Consider the following 18,734-nt stretch of genomic DNA (forward strand, 5'->3'; position numbering starts at 1 on the left):
CAGGCTTCCCTTCTTCTTCTCTCTCTCTTTTTCTTCTCTCAATAGGACTAATACTGTCTAATGTTGTATCAGAGTGGGATTGTATTTCCAAAGACTTTCCTCAGTATATACTAGAGAATTGAAGAAGCATGCACACGACACTAGCTGGTCAAGTTTTAAAATAAATACTGTCAGTTTTATTCACAATTCCAAGTCAACATCCCATTCCTGGGGACATGAAGGGAACTCCATTTTTCCACTCTGAAGATGATGCACTCGGTGACTATTACTTCTACAGTTTTCTTATGAAGACTTAGTTCATGGCTCTGTTTTGGATGGGAGATTTTTGTGAATTTGCTTGTTGCTGGATATGTGGAGGAAAGAGCTTCTGGAGATTGATTACATTTTTTAAAAAGATTTTATTTATTTATTCGTGAGAGACGCAGAGACATAGGCAGAAGAGGCAGGCTTCCTGTGGGGAGCCCCATGCAGGACTTGACCCGGGACTCTGGATCAAGCTCTGAGCCAAAGGCAGCATCAACCACTGAGCCACCCAGGCGTCCCTGGATATTGTTTATTTTTTTAATGCAAGTGAAAAATAAAAACAGTTCCCCAAATATGGAATCATCAGAAGATTGGAAACTAGTATGGTCTCTTTACACCAGCAAAATTATGCTTGCCATGGATAGTCTGTTCCAATGAAGGCTTTTTTATTTGATAAAGTCATTGCTGAAGGTTCTGCCAAAATTTCCTGGGTGTTAAGCTTTAGGCAGCACAGCGGAGCAGTTAAGTGGGAGAAAAAAAAGACCCAAAACTCTGTAGAGATAACTCACAAGTAGGTGGAACAGGCCCCCAAAGGGCAACCAAGAGTGAGGAGAAGATTAGGAAGAAAATCTAGTTGTTTTCTGTCTGAGTTGTGCACCATCATGAAATGAAAAGGCTGTTGCTGGGAAACTTCTTTGTAAAAAGAGCTTTTAAGATCCAAGCTTAAGTTAGTAGTTTGTTTGTTTTGTCAACTGCTAGCTTTAGGAATGGTACACAGCCACATGGTGTTCCACTAAATAGTTCTTTTGCATGAATAAAATGGGGAAATAATCAGCCATTTCTTCCCTCAATAGGGCCTTTCAAAGGAGTGCTGGGTATAGTATCTTGTAACTTCTGAGTGCCAGTCACTGGAACTTTAAATCTGGGTTTGAAAGATGAACCCAAATTATTTTAATCCATGCAATCAATATAACGGAAGGGAAGTGGTTTTAATGTACAAGGGAATAAAGTTTAGACTTGAGTCCAAGACTTGCTAAAGTTTGATAGTTTGGGGGTTGGCAAGAGCAAATCTGAAGAGATATGAGTTGAAATGAATTAGAGCAAGTAAATGTTGCTTCAACCCCTGGAGGCCTGAGTCAGAGAGGTAACAGTTCCTTAGCATAAAATTCCGCATTTCCAGACCCTAATCTCCTTTCAAACCATTGATAGCGGTGATTTGTAACTAGGAAAACAGGCTATGAAAAAAAACAATCTTTAAAGGTTTTGTAAAGACAGGTAACATAAATGTGGGCATTAGAAAATAATTTGGGGGGAGTATTTTCTACTTGAAATGGCAACATAATTGTTTTAAAGATTTATTTATTTATTTATTTATTTATTTATTTATTTATTTGAGACACAGAGAGAGGCAGAGACAGAAGCAGTCTCCATGTAGGGAGCCCAATGTGAGACTTGATCCCAGGACCCTGGGATCACACCCAGTGTTGAAAGCGGATGCTCAACCACTGAGCCACCCAGGTGCCCTGACAACAATAATTTAGCCTTTGAAATTCTTCTTCACTTTAACTTAAACTACATGAACCCTGAATTGTCCTAATTAAAGTCTATCATTAACTTTGAACTCTCAAATTGGCATAAATAATCTGGCATAAAGTAATAGTTGATATTCTCACCCAGTCATATGATCACATCATTTCCTGAGATGTTTCTCATGAGAAACAAGAGGAGTTAAGGTAATCAAGTGATCTGTGTGATTTTTGGTAAGTCTATTATGCAACCTAAAGAAAAATCTACATCATTTTTTTTTTAATTGGGAAAGAAAGTGAAAATTATTTTCTAGGTGCAGAAGGGATTCTAAAACCTGCGCAATTGGCAGAGGAGGCAGCATTAGGCATGCATGATGACTGAGGGAGGCTCTAGATTGTGAAAATACTGAAGTTGTGTGGGACCCAAGAAATTCAGAAAATGTCCCCCACCCCTGGCCCCTAGATAAGCAACAAGAAAAACTGCAGGGCACACCCTTATTGGAATGAGGAACTAAAAGCTTCAGAAACTCCTCCACCCTTGCCTCCATATCAGAATGAAGAAATTCCTCCACCCCTTCTGAAAATCCCCTAGACCAGCCCATAAAAACCCAGCTGTAACCCACCTCGGGGTCCAAGTCCCTGCTCCGCTGTGTCAGGTGTACTCGGACCGAAGCTCGAGCTTGTTAATAAACCCTAGTGTGCTTGCATCAGTGTCGGCTCCTCGGTGGTTTCTTGGATTTGCAATCGTGGGCACAACATTTGGGGGCTCGTCCGGGATCCGAGAGACCCCAGGACCCCACCCAGAGGGTACCAAGCCTGGTGAGTATTCAACTTTTTCTACCTGTTGCATGCATATTTTCTGAGAGCTCCATGCTGTGTTTCTACCTGTAGGAATTCCAAACTGTATTGGGTCGACATTGGTTTAGGTGGACGCTCTGGCGGGCATGGACCAGGGGTCTTGGGAGACATCCCTTGCCCCCACGGGGAGGACGGGGTCCTCGTCTGTAAGGAGGGCCGACTGTCCTTACGGACAACCAGCCCTTCGGTTTACTTTCTGCTTTGTGTCCACGGCCGCAGTGGACTGTTACTGTGCCTTTGTTAACTGTCATAACTGTCTGTGCCTTGGTGTGGATTGGGGACATAATGGGGGAAACACAAACCACCCCTCTGTCCCTTATGCTCTCCCACTTCTCCGACGTTAGGGAAAGAGCTCATAATCTGAGCACAGACAAACGGAGAGGAAAATTTCAAACTTGCTGCATGTCAGAACGGCCAACTTTGATGTGGGATGGCCCCAAGAAGGAACTTTCCACCTACCTATTATCTTACAGGTTAAGGCTGTGATCTTCAGGGACAAACCAAGGGCCACTCTGACCAGGTGCCCTACATCCTGGCCTGGCAGGACATGATGGAGAATACCCCCTCCTTGGCTAAAACCATTTTTACCCCCCAAAGCAGGACCTACCAAGATTCTAGCCCTGCGAAAAGCCGAGAAGGAGACAGACTCTAAGACCAAAGCGCCCCTTTATCCAGTCTTGCAGGATTCCTCCCCAGAGGACCTGATTTTCCTACCGCCCAACCCGATACTTCCTCACCCTTCCCCCCACCCCCAGGTACCAGGGGCTGCAGAAGGGTCGCCACCCCTCCCTGACGAGGGAGACCCTGTGGGCGGCCAGCAGTGGGGACACAGGGCCAGACCCACCGGGCGGCCCCACCTCCTTATGCAGGACGGCCACTCCACCGCCCTTCCCCTCCGCACCTTGGGACCTCCGACGAGACTGGCAGACATTCTCCACCAGTGACTTATATAATTGGAAAACCCAAAATGCAAAGTTCTCTGATAATCCGAGGTATCTAATTGGACTTTTAGATACTGTCCTCTTTACCCACCAGCCTACTTGGGATGACTGCCAACAGCTCTTGCTGGTTCTCTTCACCACCGAAGAGAGGGAACGAATTCAGGTGGAAGCCTGGAAGTCTGTCCCGGGAGAGGACAGACATCAGACTCAAAATCCAGACCTCAAACGCTGCCTTCCCCTTATCCCGCCCCACCTGGGACCACAACTCGGCTGAAGGTAAGGAGAGACTCCGGGTCCACCACTAGACTCTAATGGCAGGTCTCCAGGCTGCTGCATGCAAGCCGACCAATCTGGCCAAGGTGTATGATGTAAGACAGGGTAAGGATGAGAGTCCAGCAGCCTTCTTAGAGAGTCATAGAGGCTTTTAGGCAGTACACCCCTATGAACCCAGAAGCCCCAGAAACGAAGGCTGCAATTATCATGGCTTTTGTTAACCAGGCCACTCCAGACATCAAAAGAAAATTGCAAAGAGTAGAGACTAGGAGAGAAGAGCCTGCAGGACTTAGTAATAGTAGCAGAAAGAGTTTATAATAATAAAGAAAGTCTGGAAGCACAACAAAAACTAAGTGACTGGCAGACCCGAAACCTGGCCAAGATCCTGCTGGCTGTAACCATGGATGACCCACAGGAAAAACGGAGGCACCTCAAGAAGCTGGCTTCAGGGACAGGTAAGGAGGATGGCCCTGGTCCCTGTTGGGAGCGCCCTAAACTGAACAAAAACCCATGTGCTCATTGCAAGGAAGAGAGTCACTGGGTGAAAGACTGCCCTAACAAAAGACCTAAGGCCCCTGCCAAGATCTTGGAAATGGAGGACCTGGACGACTAGAGGAGTCAGTTCAGCACCCCTTCCCGAGCCCAGGGTAACTCTCAGCGTGGAGGGGCAACCTGTTGAATTCCTGTGGATATTCAGTGTTGTGGAGCACAACACTCGCTTTTATTACAACCCTAAGGGAAATTGGCAAGCAAGACTTCATGGGTGCAAGGGGCCATGGGCACCAAACAGTACTCATGGACTACCCAAAGAACTGTGGATCTCGGCATGGGCCAGGTATCCCACTCCTTCATGGTCATCCCTGAGTGTCCCTACCTGTTGTTAGGTCGGGACTTGCCCACCAAGATGGGGGCATAAATTTGCTTCCACCCCGAAGTGGCAAAAATCCTAGATAAGGAGGGGCACCCGATTCAGGTGCTTGTCCTGAGTTTAGAAGACGAATATCGTCTCCACCAAATGCCCTCAGCCCCAATGACTGACATTGACCATTGACTGCAGGAATTTCCCCAAGCATGGGCAGAAACTGGGGGAATTGGGCTGGCCCAGCACCTACCAGCCATATATATAGAGCTAAAGCCGGGGCAGACCCAGTCAGGGTCCTCCAATACCCCATGCCTCTTGTAGCGCATACAGGAATCACACCCCACATCTGGCAACTACTGGACTAGGGCATATTGAGGTCTTGCCAATCGGCATGGAACACTCCCTTGCTGCCGGTGTGGAAACCATACTCTGAACGACTACAGGTCAGTCCAGGACTTAAGGGAAGTCAACCAGCAAGTAGAGGATATGCACCCTACAGTCCCAAACCCATACACCCTCCTCTCCACCCTGCCTCCAGACAAAACTTGGTATATGGTATCAGATTTAAAAGATGCCTTTTGCAGCCTGCCTTTAGCACCCAAGAGCCAAGACCTTTTTGCCTTTGAATGGACGAACCCCCAAGAAAGGCATCAATGGCCAGCTCACCTGGACTCGATTACCACAAGGATTCAAAAATTCACCAACCATCTTCGATGAGGCCTTACATGAAGACTTGGGTGAGTTCCGTTCCGAGCACCCTCATTTGACTTTATTGCAATATGTAGATGATATCCTGTTGGCAGCGGAGGACCAGGACACATACCTGCGAGGCACTAGGGACTTGCTCCAGACAATAGTGGCTCTAGGATACCGGGCCTCAGCTAAAAAAGCCCAGATCTGCAGAGCAGAGGTGAGCTACCTTGGGTACAAATGAAAGGATGGACAAAGATGGTTGATGGATGCAAGGAAGGAAACCATCCTAAGGATCCCACAGCCGCAAATAGTCTGCCAGGTACGTGAATTCGATTATGGATTCCGGGTTTTGCCGAGATGGCCAGACCCCTCTCTGAGGCCACCAGGTACCAGCAAAATTTTGAATGGACAGAGGCCACGAACAGAGCCTTTCATGACCTTAAACAGGCCTTGCTGTCTTCCCTGGCTCTTGGGCTGCCTGACCTAGCCAAGACCTTCTACCTGTATGTGGACAAGAAAGACAGGGTGGCAAAAGGGGTCCTTGTCCAGTATATAGGTCCCTGGAAGAGACCTATAGCCTATCTCTCCAAAAAGCTGGACATTGTGGCTGCAGGATGGCCTCCATGCTTAAAATGATTGCTGCGGTGGTCCCTATGGTCAAGGACATGGACAAGCTGGCCATGGAGCAAGAACTGCATGTTACCACCCCACATGCTATTGAAGGGGTACTCAAACAGCCTCCAGACCGCTGGATCAGCAATGCCCGTCTGACCCATTATCAGAGCCTACTGCTAAACCCCACCAGAATTTTATTCAAGCCACCGACAACCCTGAATCTGGCAATGCTGCTCCCTAACACAGTCTGCCCCCCGCCCCCTGCATGACTGTCAAGAAATTTTGGCACAGGTGCATGGGATCAGAGCTGATCTCCAGGACCAGCTACTGCCGAGAGTGGATGCCACCTGGTAGACGGAAGGCAGCAGTTTTGTCCGAGAAGGAATCAGATATGCGGGGACAGCCATAACCACAGAAATGGAGACCATCTGAGCAGAGCCATTGGAAGCCAGAACATTGGCTCAATGGGCAGAACTGATTGCACTGGCCAAGGCGCTAACCATGGGAGAAGGTAAATGAATAAACATTTACACTGACAGCAGGTATGCCTTCGCCATGGCTCATATCCACAGAGCCCTTTACAGAGAGAGAGGGCTTCTGACAGAAGAAGGAAAGACCATTAAAAACAAAACAGAGATCCTTGAACTCCTGAGGGCCCTCTGGCTGCCCAAGGCCCTAGCCATCATCCATTGTCCGGGACACCAAAAGGCAGATACACCAGTAGCTAGGGGAAAATGGCTAGCTGATTAAAAAGCAAAGGAGGTGGCCCTTTCAGTGACCCAAGTCTTAACAATCACGCTACCTGATCTGGGGGCACCGACCCTGCCAGACACCCCCAACTATACTGATGCTGACTTACACTGGATCAAACGCTTGACTATGACCCAATGCTTGTGTGACTGGTGGAGGGCCACAGACTCTAGCATCATCCTGCCAGAGGAACTAGGACGACAAGTCCTATCCAAAATGCATTGGAGTACTCATAAGGGAACAAGGAAGATGGAAGACCTCATAAGACATGCAAAGATCACTATTAAAGACTCTCATGCAAAGATTGAGCAGATTGTGGCGAGCTGCCACACATGCCAGTTAACTAATACCACCACCCATGGATCTAACCCGGGCACCCGGCTCCGAGGGGGCCGCCCAGGAGCCTACTGGGAAGTGGACTTCACTGAGGTAAAACCTGGAAAATACGGATATAGGTATTTACTAGTGTTTGTAGATACTTTTTGAAGATGGACAGAGGCATTTCCCACCAAACATGAAACAGCACAGACCGTGACCAAGAAACTGCTGGAAGACATCTTACTGAGGTATGGTTTTCCTGTTAAGATTGGATCAGACAACGGTACCAGGATTCATCTCTAAGAGCCCATGAGCAGGTATGGCCTAAGCTGAGGGCCTTCTACGAGACTGGGCCACCCCCTGAAACCCATTGATATCGACAAGGAGATTGGGTGTACATGTGGAGACATCAACAGCAGACACTCCAACCTCCCTGGAAAGGACCCTACATTGTGATCCTGACTACGCCCACCACTCTCAAGGTCGACAGAATAACTCCCTGGGTCCACTACATCCACGTCCGGCCAGCTGATCTACACGCCGTCCTCAAGGACTTTGTTCCGGAATGGAAGAGTCAACCCGACAAGAACAATCCCCTAAAGCTAAGACTGTGTCATTCCCATTTACCTCACTAATATTACTTGTGCTGTATCCCCTTGCAACTGAAATCAACCCCCACCAACCATTTAATCTAACTTGGCAAATCCTCACCCCAAGTTCTATGGAGATAATAACCCAGCTGTCAGGGATACACCCTAGGGGGACCTGGTGGCCTAATCTGACCTTTGACTTATGCGACCCCAAACTCTTTTGGGCCCCTCAATGCCCCTCGGCTCTCCATGGCCAGGTACCCGGGTGTGTCGGTAAGTCCATGCTACCTGCTTTTACACGTGCCCAGCCCCCTCTCTGTCTGACCACAATAAGGTCTCTGAATGTTGTGGCTGGACGGATTGCTTCTGTAAAACATGGGGTTGCAAACAAACTGGAACATGCCATTGGCTGTCACAGAATCCAGCTGGCCTTATAAAAATCCAATGAAACACCACTGGCCCCACATGCTTGGGCACTGGGAATTCGGACCCCTATCTCTGACCCAGTCACCATTTCCGTTACAGAGGCCAGAAAACAGGATACAAACTAGGGGGTAGGACTTCTGTGGGGGCTCCGACTTTACCAAAGTGGGTATGATTGGGAAGTCCTATTCATGATCAGACAACTTGAGAGGCCACAAGGACAAATCCAAGGAATAGGCCCCACCCCTGTGCTAGTGCCTCCTCAATCTCAGGCAACATCTACAACACCCCCTTTGAATTTTTCCCAAAACTCCTCTGGTTGGGGCACACCAGTCCCGACTTGCCTCCCCCTTGACCCTTCTCAACACCCTCTTTGGGCCTTGATGTCCCAGGCTTACAAATTCCTCAACACAACTAAACCCAATCATACCCGATCCTGCTGGCTGTGCTATGACATCTGGCCCCCCTTCTATGAAGGAATTGCAATAATGGGTCAATATAACACAACCACGGACCCTCATGCTTGCAGATGGAACCAAGAGCCTGGTAGTAAAGGCCTCACCTTACAATCTGTGTCAGGCCAGGGGCTCTGCATAGGCACTCCTCCACACCACAATCAGATTCTGTGCAATGTTACACAGCCTATAAACAGTACCGGGTATCATCTACTGCCCCAAGACAGTTGGTGGGCCTGTTCCGAGGGATTAACTCCTTGTGCTCACGGACAGGTTATAAACAGAACTGGGGCTTCTGTGTGCTGGCTCAACTACTCCCTAGAATCATCTACCATTCAGATGAGCAGGTACTTCAATGGATGGACCGGGGTACCCACGGGTGAAATAAATGAGAGCCCATCTCTGCTGTCACCATCGCCACCCTACTAGGAATTGGTTTGGCTGGTGCAGGAACAGGTATTGCCTCACTGGCCACCCAGGCTTCCCACTACAGTTGCCTTAGGGCTGCCATTGATGTAGACATAGAGCGCATAGAAGCCTCCATTTCTCACCTCCAAGAAATCCTAACATCCTTATCTGAAGCGGTGCTCCAAAACAGGAGGGGGTTAGACCTAATTTTTCTAGAGCAAGGGGGAATCTGTGCTGCCCTGAACAAAGAGTGCTGTTCCTACACTGACCACTCAGGGATATAATGGCAAAGGTCAGGGAAGGACTGGCCAGGCGAAAAAGAGAGCGAGAGCAACAACAGGGGTGGTTCGAATCCCGGTTCAATCATTCTGCCTGGCTAACTACCTTGTCTTCCCTAGCCAGCTCCCTCATCCTCCTCCTCCGTCTGACATTTGGACCCTGCCTCATTAATAGACTAATGGGTTTTGTCAGGGACCAGGTTGACACCGTTCAACTCATGGTGCTAAGGCAACAATACCAACCACTGAACTTTCAGGACCCATGATTGGGTCCTGCATTAGGTTCCTCTGAGAAATGGGGGAATGTGGGGACCCAAGAAATTCAGAAAATGTCCCCCACCCCCGGCCAGATAAGCAACAAGAAAAACTGCAGAGCATACCCTTATTGGAATGAGGAACTAAAAGCTTCAGAAACTCCCCCACCCTTTCCTCCATATCAGAATGAAGAAATTCCTCCACCCCTTCTGAAAATCCCCTAGACCAGCCCATAAAAACCCAGCTGTAACCCACCTTGGGGGCTAAGTCCCTGCTCCACTGTGTCAGGTATACTTGGACCCAAGCTCGAGCTTGCTAATAAACCCTTGTGTGCTTGCATCGGTGTTGACTCCTTGGTGGTTTCTTGGATTCGCAATCTTGGGCGCAACAGTTGCACCAAGTTGTTCAAATGTCAGCAGCTGGTCTCCCTCTCACCTGGAGGCCTGATAGAGCACTTATGGCAAGTACTGACTTTCTTAACTTGGACAATTGTCCTCAGCATTCTGATTGATAAAGATGCATTGGATATCTCCATGCACAAAGTCCTTTGGGAAACATAAAGGGAACTAGGCCATATTAGATTACTCAGGTGGGTGCAGTTAGTTGAGGGGAAAAGACCTATTTATGTGAATAATAACTCTAAAACAATATGGCATGCACTTGTTCAATTCATAAGGACAGGAAGTACCATTAATGTTGGGGAAGAAACTCCAGCTCATGTAGCAATGTGCCTGGAACACTTCTCTACCATGAGATAAAAAGCCCTCACTGTCTGGGGGAGCTTATGGCCTTGTAAGGGAGTATGTTTCTCTGTTCTATGCTCTTTTGTTCTGCGTAAGCCTCTGCATCAGTGGCCCCCAAGCATGTCCCCACCTTGGAGTGTTTCAGACCCCACAGGAAGAGGGGAGGGGTCTTTCTACAGCAGCAGGCTGTGGGAGGTGTGCTCAGCTAGGGAGTGGATCCACTGGCCCCAGGGGAGTAACACAATGCAAGGTGCTGGCTCTGTGTGCTCTCTCTCTTCTGCTCTAAGTAAATGCTGGCTCACCTGAATGAAGTTGGTACAGATGTCTCTTCTCAGCGACCTCAAATCCTGGTCTCTTGTCTGTGCGGCTTTTACCTGCCTTTTAACCCTGGCAGCATCATGTTACATTCTCTCTTGGCACCGCAGGACCACCCTGTAAGCAGCAGAGCAATTAGAGTCAGGTAGTTTGAAAGGTTAGCTTTCAGTGTTGATGGTCTAGAGAGATACACCTAGGAAGCAGGATTTGAGATAGATGTTGAGAATGGGTTGGATTTCGGTAAGGAGTCAGAGGCCCTCCAGTGATGTGTTTGGCATATAGAAATATATAGAGAATGGAAATCAAAGAATGCTCAGAATTTGGTGTAGAGAGGTTATGTAGGAAAACAGTGTGGGTCAAAAAGTTGGAAAAGTAGATCAGAGCTGAGATGGTGACAGTGGAGCAAGCTTGAAATCTATCCCTCCCTCAGTAAATTACAATAGAGAAAACATATCAGAAGATAGATGCTTACTATGACCTAAAAGTTTCAGGGGGCATGTATGTTGAGATGTGGGAATGGAGAAAGCTCCCCAGGATGGATGCTGATGCACACTCTAGTGATATTGAAAATATCTGCCCGTTGGTACAGCATGGGCCTTGACCCATCAGAGTGGGGGCAAATAAGAGGAATGTTAGTTCTGTCTCAGCCTTTGATAAGGCAGTGGGAGTGCATTTAGGTCTTTTGAACTACAGAATGAGGCAATCAGTATGCTTCTTAGAAAAAACTGATAAACCACAGTGAAAGGATGGAAATGAAAAAGGCATGCACTCCAGTTTGCCTGATTTTTGCAACCATAATGTGTTCCGAGACTCAATTAGAATTATAGCAGCTGGAATATAAATGAAGGGAGATATGTGAATAGATTTGGAAGATGCATTAGTGTTAGATAAGGAGACAAAATTCTTTCTGAGGATTGGAGTTGACTTGCATGGAAAACCCATGATGCCCCTAGGGGAAAGAGCAATTGGGTTTTAGATATGTTCAGGTAAAAGAAAGAAGAGTTGAGACATAATGTTATAATTGGATTTGAATCTTGGTTCAGCCTTGTTCTAACAGTCCTCTTTGACATGTGACTAGATCAATGTAGTTTTTTCATCTGTAGAATGGAAGTACAGTAATATGTCTCCTGTAGAGCTGTGAGGTTGTATTAGAGTTCTCCAGAAAAACATAATCAATAGAGTGTATCTATCTATCTATCTATCTATCTATCTATCTATCTATTTATCTATCATCTATTACATAATACTGTGGGATAGAGAATGAGAGAGATTTATTATAGTGAATTGGTTCATGTGATTATTGAGGCTGACAAGCCCCAAATCTGCAGTATTAAGCTGGAGACCCAACAGAGTCGATATATAGTTATATCTGAGTTCAAAGGCTCAAGAACCAAGAGGGCATATGATGTAAGTTCTGATCCATAAGTCTTCAAGCTGAAGATCCAAGAATCAACTTTTAGCTCAAATCTAGGCAGGGAAAAAACAAAAACCCCCACAATGTTCCAGCCTAAAACAGTCAGGCAGGGGAAATTCCTTTTTAGCTGGGGAAGATCAGCCTTTTTGTTCAATTCAGTCTTCAACTGATTGGATGAGGCCCACTCACTCCGGGGAGAGCAAACTGCCTCACTCAGGCTAGTGATTCAAATGTAAATCCCATCTAGAAACATGTCTAGAAATACACAGACATACCTAGAATAATATTAGAAACATATCTGGGCATCCCATAGGACAGTCAAGTTGACACCTAAAATTACACACAGAGTAATTAATCACAGAGGCCAAGTAATCTAAAAAAGCTCAGTGAACTGTGCTGTATAGGCTACATCTAGCAGATACTCAGGAGAGGTCTTTAATCGAGGTTGGTAATAATTATGGCAGCTGCAAGACAAAGATCCTGCAATATCTAATGGTAGATTTAAGGTTTGAGAGTGAAGCATTTTGAGTCATTTCATCACATGGAGATGTTAGATTCATAAAATTAAAATAACAATACTTTTAAAAATGAGTGCAAAATCATTTTGCTGAATAAGAAAAGGAAGCACAGAGTAAAAGAGTGAATGGATCTTTATTGAAGTTTCAAGAGTCAAGGGAAGGTCAGGAGTGCTGTAAAAGAATGCAGGATGAAGAAAGGGCCTATATTTGGAAATTAGTTATCATTGGTGACCTTTGAGAGTTCAATTTCATCTGACTTAGAAAGTGATTTTGAAATGCTGCCAAGATCAAGAGGCAGTCAAATATCAGGTGTATTCCCACTAATCTCCATTCTTAGTAGAGAGATTTACAATGGGTATTGTATTAATTTCCACAGATGGGGTGACTTACCCAGCAGACCTTTATTGTCTCCCAGTCCAGAGGCCAAAGGGCTGAGATTAAGGTGTGGGTAGGGTTGGTGCCTTCTGAGAGCTCTGAGGGGACGCCATTCCATGCAACTCCCCAAGCAGCTACTCCTGGTCTGGTGCCAGAGGTTGGACTTCTCTAGAGAGATTTTGCTTCCTCTGTTTTCACATCACTATCCTTCAGTAACTGGGGCTCTTTCTGTAAGGACACCAGTCATGCAGGGTCAGGGACCTGTCCTAGTACCGCACAACCTCTACAATGTCATCTTAGCTGGCTGTGTGTGCAACCACCCCGATTGCATAAAGGTCCAGTAACATGTTGAGGACACATGCCAAAAATAGTGTGAAAATTCTGGAGAGGTCTTAATAATGTTGTCTATCTGCATTTCAAAATATTCTTTTTTTTTTTTTTAAGATTTTATTTATGAGAGAAAGAAAGAGAGAGGCAGAGACACAGGCAGAGACATAGGACACAGGCAGAGGGAGAAGCAGGCTCCATGCAGGGAGCCTGGTGCAGGACTTGATTCCAAGACACCAGGATCACAACCTGAGCCAAAGGCAGACGTTCAAACACTAAACCACCCAGTTGTCTTGCAGGGCTTCATATCAGTCATGGATATTTCAGCCGAAATGACTGTTGGGAGCTATACATTTAGCAACATCCTTCTCCCCAACAATGTCCAGAATTTACTAGAGTCCAAAAATTACTAGAATGGGCTTGGTTGTCATTTAATGAGAATAGATTAACTTATAGTCCCTACATAGACAATCAGCTCATAAACATCATCTAAAGAAAAGGGTGGGCCCGACTCCTTCTTTCTTACTTTGATAGGCTCCCTTTTATAACATTTCTCTCACTCAAGCCCTCTGTGGGTGTATGTTGTGGCTTGGTTTTATTTATGTATAATTATTCAGAGTGGGGAACAAGGGAGGCAGAACTGGCGGAGTTATGCCTTCAAGTGCCCCATGCTCCCTGAGGAGACTCCATTCCCAACTAAGGATTTCTATATCGTCACCTCCTCTAGAACTTCAGAGTACTTCTCCCCCTAAGGGTTTATGGCAGCCTGACCTCTCCCTTGCAGGTCACAGAACCAGACGCTGAAGATATGAACCGAGCTTCAGAAGTAATACGTGCTTGGCAGATAAAACAAACGTAGTCACTGTGAAACTCATATCTGGGCAAAGAGATATGCTTAAGCAAAATACAAGCTCTTTCTGTTGTTATTCAGTAATTGGAAAATAAAAGAAATGTAAAGAGGATAGACATGATTCTAAAGGAACCTTTAAACCAATATGCAAGAATGTCTGCTGTAAGTTTCCGTGATTTCACATGAAACTCAATTCAGGAATTCAATTTCCAGCCTTTCCACCATAAGCATCAATAACTTACATAATAATGGACTCAACTATTAGTAATAAACTGTTTGAAGTACATCTTCTCCCACTTTATGGAGGCACTGACCTTTGCCAGACTGAGAAGAATTTAAACAGTTTGCCCCTGTCCCTTCTTCCTCAGACTCAGTATTATGGACAACTATGCACAATTTAACATACCCTCCATCTGAAGTCCATTCTCTACTCTGCCGACACAGTATTCAATTTCTTGGTAATGCATAGAAACCGCTTTATTCTGCATGGTTGGAAGTTGCTATTTTATGTTTGGAAATGTATTATGTGTCAAGAAGAGTGTGAATAATAAATATCTGTATTGCTGGCCAACTGGTATTCAGATGCTCTAACATCTGAGCAAATATCGTGAGCATGGGGACTGATTTCTCAAAAACATCGCTAAATCCAAAATTAACACCTCTGTGGCTGTCAAATGAAGCCCTCTGGACTATTCATCACCTCTGTGTTTTTCTTCTAACTAGACTTCCGTTCCAAGAAAATCGGCAGGTAGCAAACAACTGCAGTGGGCATTCCAGTAACAGATCGCTGTTTGTCCTGATTTAGAAGCAAGATCACACCTATATCTGTTTAGGAAAAAGGCTTCCAATAGTTTAGTATTAAATAGGGAAAACTAGGAGACATGCTGAATAGGAAGGTGGCATTCTGTAAATGAAAGTGGATATCCAGGGGTTCGCTGGAAAATGCATAGAATTTTGGAGCTAGAGACCCTCAGAGGATTTTAGGTCCAGACATCCTTATATTACAGGTGAGATCATCAAAAGAACTCACACCTAGAAATAGAAATTAAGAAACTGCTTAACAGAGTTTGGAAGAGTGATTTTGCTCTTGGGGTGTGTGTGTGTGTATGTGTGTGTGTGTGTGTGTGTGTAAAATACCCTTATTGAGATCTGATCCACATTCCATACAATTCATCCTTTGTAAGTGTACAGTTCAATGTCTTTTCTGTATATTTACCAATAGTGTGCCACCATTACCACAGCCGATTTTAGAATGTTTTTATTCCTAGTCCCATAAGCAACCCTCCCCCATTTCCTTCTGTTGCATAGTGGGAGCTGTTTCAAAGATGCAGCTTTGAGAGAGTAAGGTGTTGTTGAGACTGTTTATATTGAATATGCGACTGGACCCCAGCAAGGCGTCTATATACACTTTGCTGATTCTGGTGGGCAGGTACAGAGATCTACTTATTTTGCAGCTGCTCAAAATAAGCCGTGTAAGTTCCCTTGCTTGTTAAATCTGCCACCTGCCAATCTAGAGTGGCCCGATTCTCCCTCTGGTCTCTTCTTGTCCTCTCTGTAAAGGAATACATTTGTTTGCAAACCAACAGTTGAGGACAGCAAATGGTATCTTAGAGTGGTCTTGATTTGCATTTCCCTAATTACTAATATTGACCATATTTTCATGTATTTATCAGTCATTTGCATTATCAGGACACTTGGGTGGCTCAGTGGTTGAATGTCTGCCTTCAGCTCAGGCTGTGATCCCAGCCCAGGGATTGAGTCCTGTATCAGGCTCCCTGTAAGGAGCCTGCTTCTCCCTCTGTTTATGTCTCTGCCTCTCTATATGTCTCTCAGGAATAAACAAATAACATCTTTAAAAAAAAAATCATTTGTATTATCTTTTCTAGAGAAATGTCTATTCAGGGTTTGTTGCCCACTTTTTAAAATGAGTTGTCTTTTGTTATTAGTGAAAAGTTGTATATCAAGATACAAGTTCCTTATGAGATATACAATTTGCAAGTAATATCTCTCATTCTGTAGGTTGTCTTTTCACTTTCAGGATAGTATTCTTTGAGCCAAAAAGGTTTTAATTTTGATGAGATTAATTCATCTCCATTTTCTTTTGTTACTTGTGAGGTTGGTGTAATTTTAAAGAAGACTTGCTTAGGATTTATTCCTGTGTTTTATTCTGGTTTATGGTTTTACTTCTTACATCTTTGTTCATGATCTCTTTTGAGTTAACTTCTGTGTATTCTGTGAGAAGCAGGCATGAATTCTTTTTTTTTTTTTTTTTTTTTAGTATTTTATTTATTTATTCATGAGAGACACAGGGAGACAGAGGCAGAGAGAGAAGCAGACTCCATGCAGGGAGCCCGACATGGGACTCAATCCTGGGACTCCAGCCTTACACCCTGGGCTGAAGGCAGATGCTTAACCACTAAGCCACCCAGGCTTCCCCACTCTTTTTGTTGTTGTTGTTGTTTAAAGATTTTATTTATTCATGAGAGACACAGAGAGAAAGAGAGGCAAAGACACAGGCAGAGGGAGAAGCAGGCTCTATGTAGGGAGCCTGATGTGGTACTTGATCCCTGGACTCCAGAATCACGCCCCAAGCCGAAGGCAGGTGCTAAACCACTGAGCCACCCAGGGATCCCCTGAATTCACTCTTTGGCATAAAACTGTCCAGTTGTTCCTGCATTACTTGTTGAAAAGACTCCCTAGTCTTTTTTCTTGGCTCCCTAGTCAAAAGTCATCTGAGTCAAGGTAATGGTTTATTTCTGGATTTTGAATTGTATTCCATTGAAATATATCCTTTATTTCATTTATCCTTATGCCTGTACCACACTATCTTGAATAACTGTAACTTCATAATAAGTTTTGAAATTGGGAAATTGTGAGTCCTGCAACATTTGACCTTTTTCAAGATTGTTTTGACTCTTCTGGGGCTCTTGCATTTTTATATTAATTGTAGTAGTTCGTCAATTTCTGTAAAAAAAGAGCTGAGATTTTGGGAAGTGTTGTGCTAAATATGTAGGTCGATTTGGGAAGTATTATCATTTCAAGGACAGTAAATCTTCTGATCTGTGAAGACAGATTGCTTTCCATTATTTAAGTCTTCTATACTTTCTTTCAACAATGTTTGATAATTTTCAGAGCACAAACTTCGCACTTCTTTGGTAATTTTTTTTTTTTTTGGTTTGGTTTTTGGTTAACATATTTTATTCTTCTGGATGCAGTTGAAACTAGAATTGTTTCCTTAATTCCATTTTCAGGTTGCTCCTCACCAGTGCACAGGAGTATAATTGATTGTTGCATATGGATCACATTTACTGCAGCCTCGTTGAAATTGTTTTTTATTAGTTCTAATAGTTGTTTTTTTTTTTTTTTTTTAAACAAATTCCTTAAGATTTCTTGTATTCAAGATCATGTCATCTGCAAAAAGAGATGGTTTCACTTCTTTCTTTCCAGTCTGGGTGCTTTTGATTTTCTTGCCTAATTTTCCAGGCTAGAATTTTCAATACAACGTTGAATAGTAGTGGTAAGGGGAGACATCTTGTCTTGTTTCTGATTGCAGGTGGAAAGTATTCATCTATCCTGTCTTGCATGATACAGTATGATCTTAGCTGGAAGTGGTTCATAGACCCTCTTTACCTGATGGAGAAAGTTGCCTTCTGTTCCTAGACTGTTGTGTGTTTTTATTATTCACAGGCATTGGATTCTGTCAAGTGCTTTTTCTTCCTCTAGTGAGATGATTCTGTGGTTTTGTTCCTTATTCTATGGATAAGGAGTATGAGGTTAATTGATTTCCACATGTTCTAACAACTTGGTATTCCTGAGACAAATTCCACTTGGCCATGATTCTCTTTCATTTGCTTTTGGTACTTTGAGTTCTGTTGTCTCCCTTTCTCTTTCTCATCCTAGTAGAAGGTTTGTTAAATATATTGATTTTTTAAAAAGTAACTTTGGTTTCTTTAATTCTATTGATTGTTTTCTATTCCCTATTTCATCAATTTCTCCTCCAGTCTTTATGATTTCTTTCCTTCTGATTGGTTTAGACTTCTTGCACTCTTCTTTTTTCAGGGTCAAGTTTATGTCTTTGTTTTTAGATCTTTATTTTTATTTTTTATTTTTTTATTTTTAAAGATTTTGTTTATTTATTCATGAGAGGCACAGAGAGAGAGAGAGAGAGAGAGAGAGGGAGAGAGAGAAGCAGAGACACAGGCAGAGGGAGAAGCAGGCTCCATGCAGGGAGTCTGATGTGGGACTTGATCCCAGATCTCCAGGATCACACCCAGGCTGAAGGCAGCACTAAACCACTGAGCCACTGGGGCTGCCCCTTATTTTGATTTTTTTAAGGAAATTTGTTGTTGTTTTTAAAGATTGTATTTCTTTATTCATGAGAGACACAGAGAGAGAGAGAGAGACAGAGACAGAGACACGGGCAGAGGGAGAAACAGGCTCCATGCAGGGAGCTCAGTATGGGACTCGATCCCAGGTCTTCAAGATCATGCCCCGGGCTGAAGGCAGCGCTAAACGGCTGAGTCACCCGAGCTGCCCTCTTTGTTTATTTTTTATATGGATGTTACAACTTCCTAATAGTGTTTAAATCTTGCTTCAGGTATATCCTAAAAATTGTGATGGGTTAGGTCTTCATTTTCATTTATCTCAAAGTATTTTATAATTGCCCTTGTAATTTTTTTTCTTTGTCCTATTGGTTATATAGGA

At 44.4% G+C, this 18,734-nt stretch overlaps 1 long non-coding RNA gene across 2 annotated transcripts in view; it reads left to right on the plus strand.

Annotated features, from left to right (window-relative positions):
• The window catches only part of LOC144287739 (uncharacterized), an 86,166-nt gene that overhangs the window by 41,998 nt on the left and 25,434 nt on the right, over positions 1–18,734 (plus strand). Inside the window, exons 1-2 of one of the 2 annotated variants that reach the window (XR_013355509.1) lie at positions 2,313–2,588; positions 3,663–3,844. The exons of the other annotated variant lie outside the window; for it this stretch is intronic. This is a non-coding gene — a long non-coding RNA (uncharacterized LOC144287739). Of the gene's footprint in view, positions 1–2,312; positions 2,589–3,662; positions 3,845–18,734 lie in introns of those variants that run through there. 2 annotated transcript variants of the gene reach the window in all.

This window comes from Canis aureus, chromosome 17 (assembly GCF_053574225.1).
Source record: "Canis aureus isolate CA01 chromosome 17, VMU_Caureus_v.1.0, whole genome shotgun sequence".
Lineage (NCBI taxonomy): Eukaryota > Metazoa > Chordata > Mammalia > Carnivora > Canidae > Canis > Canis aureus.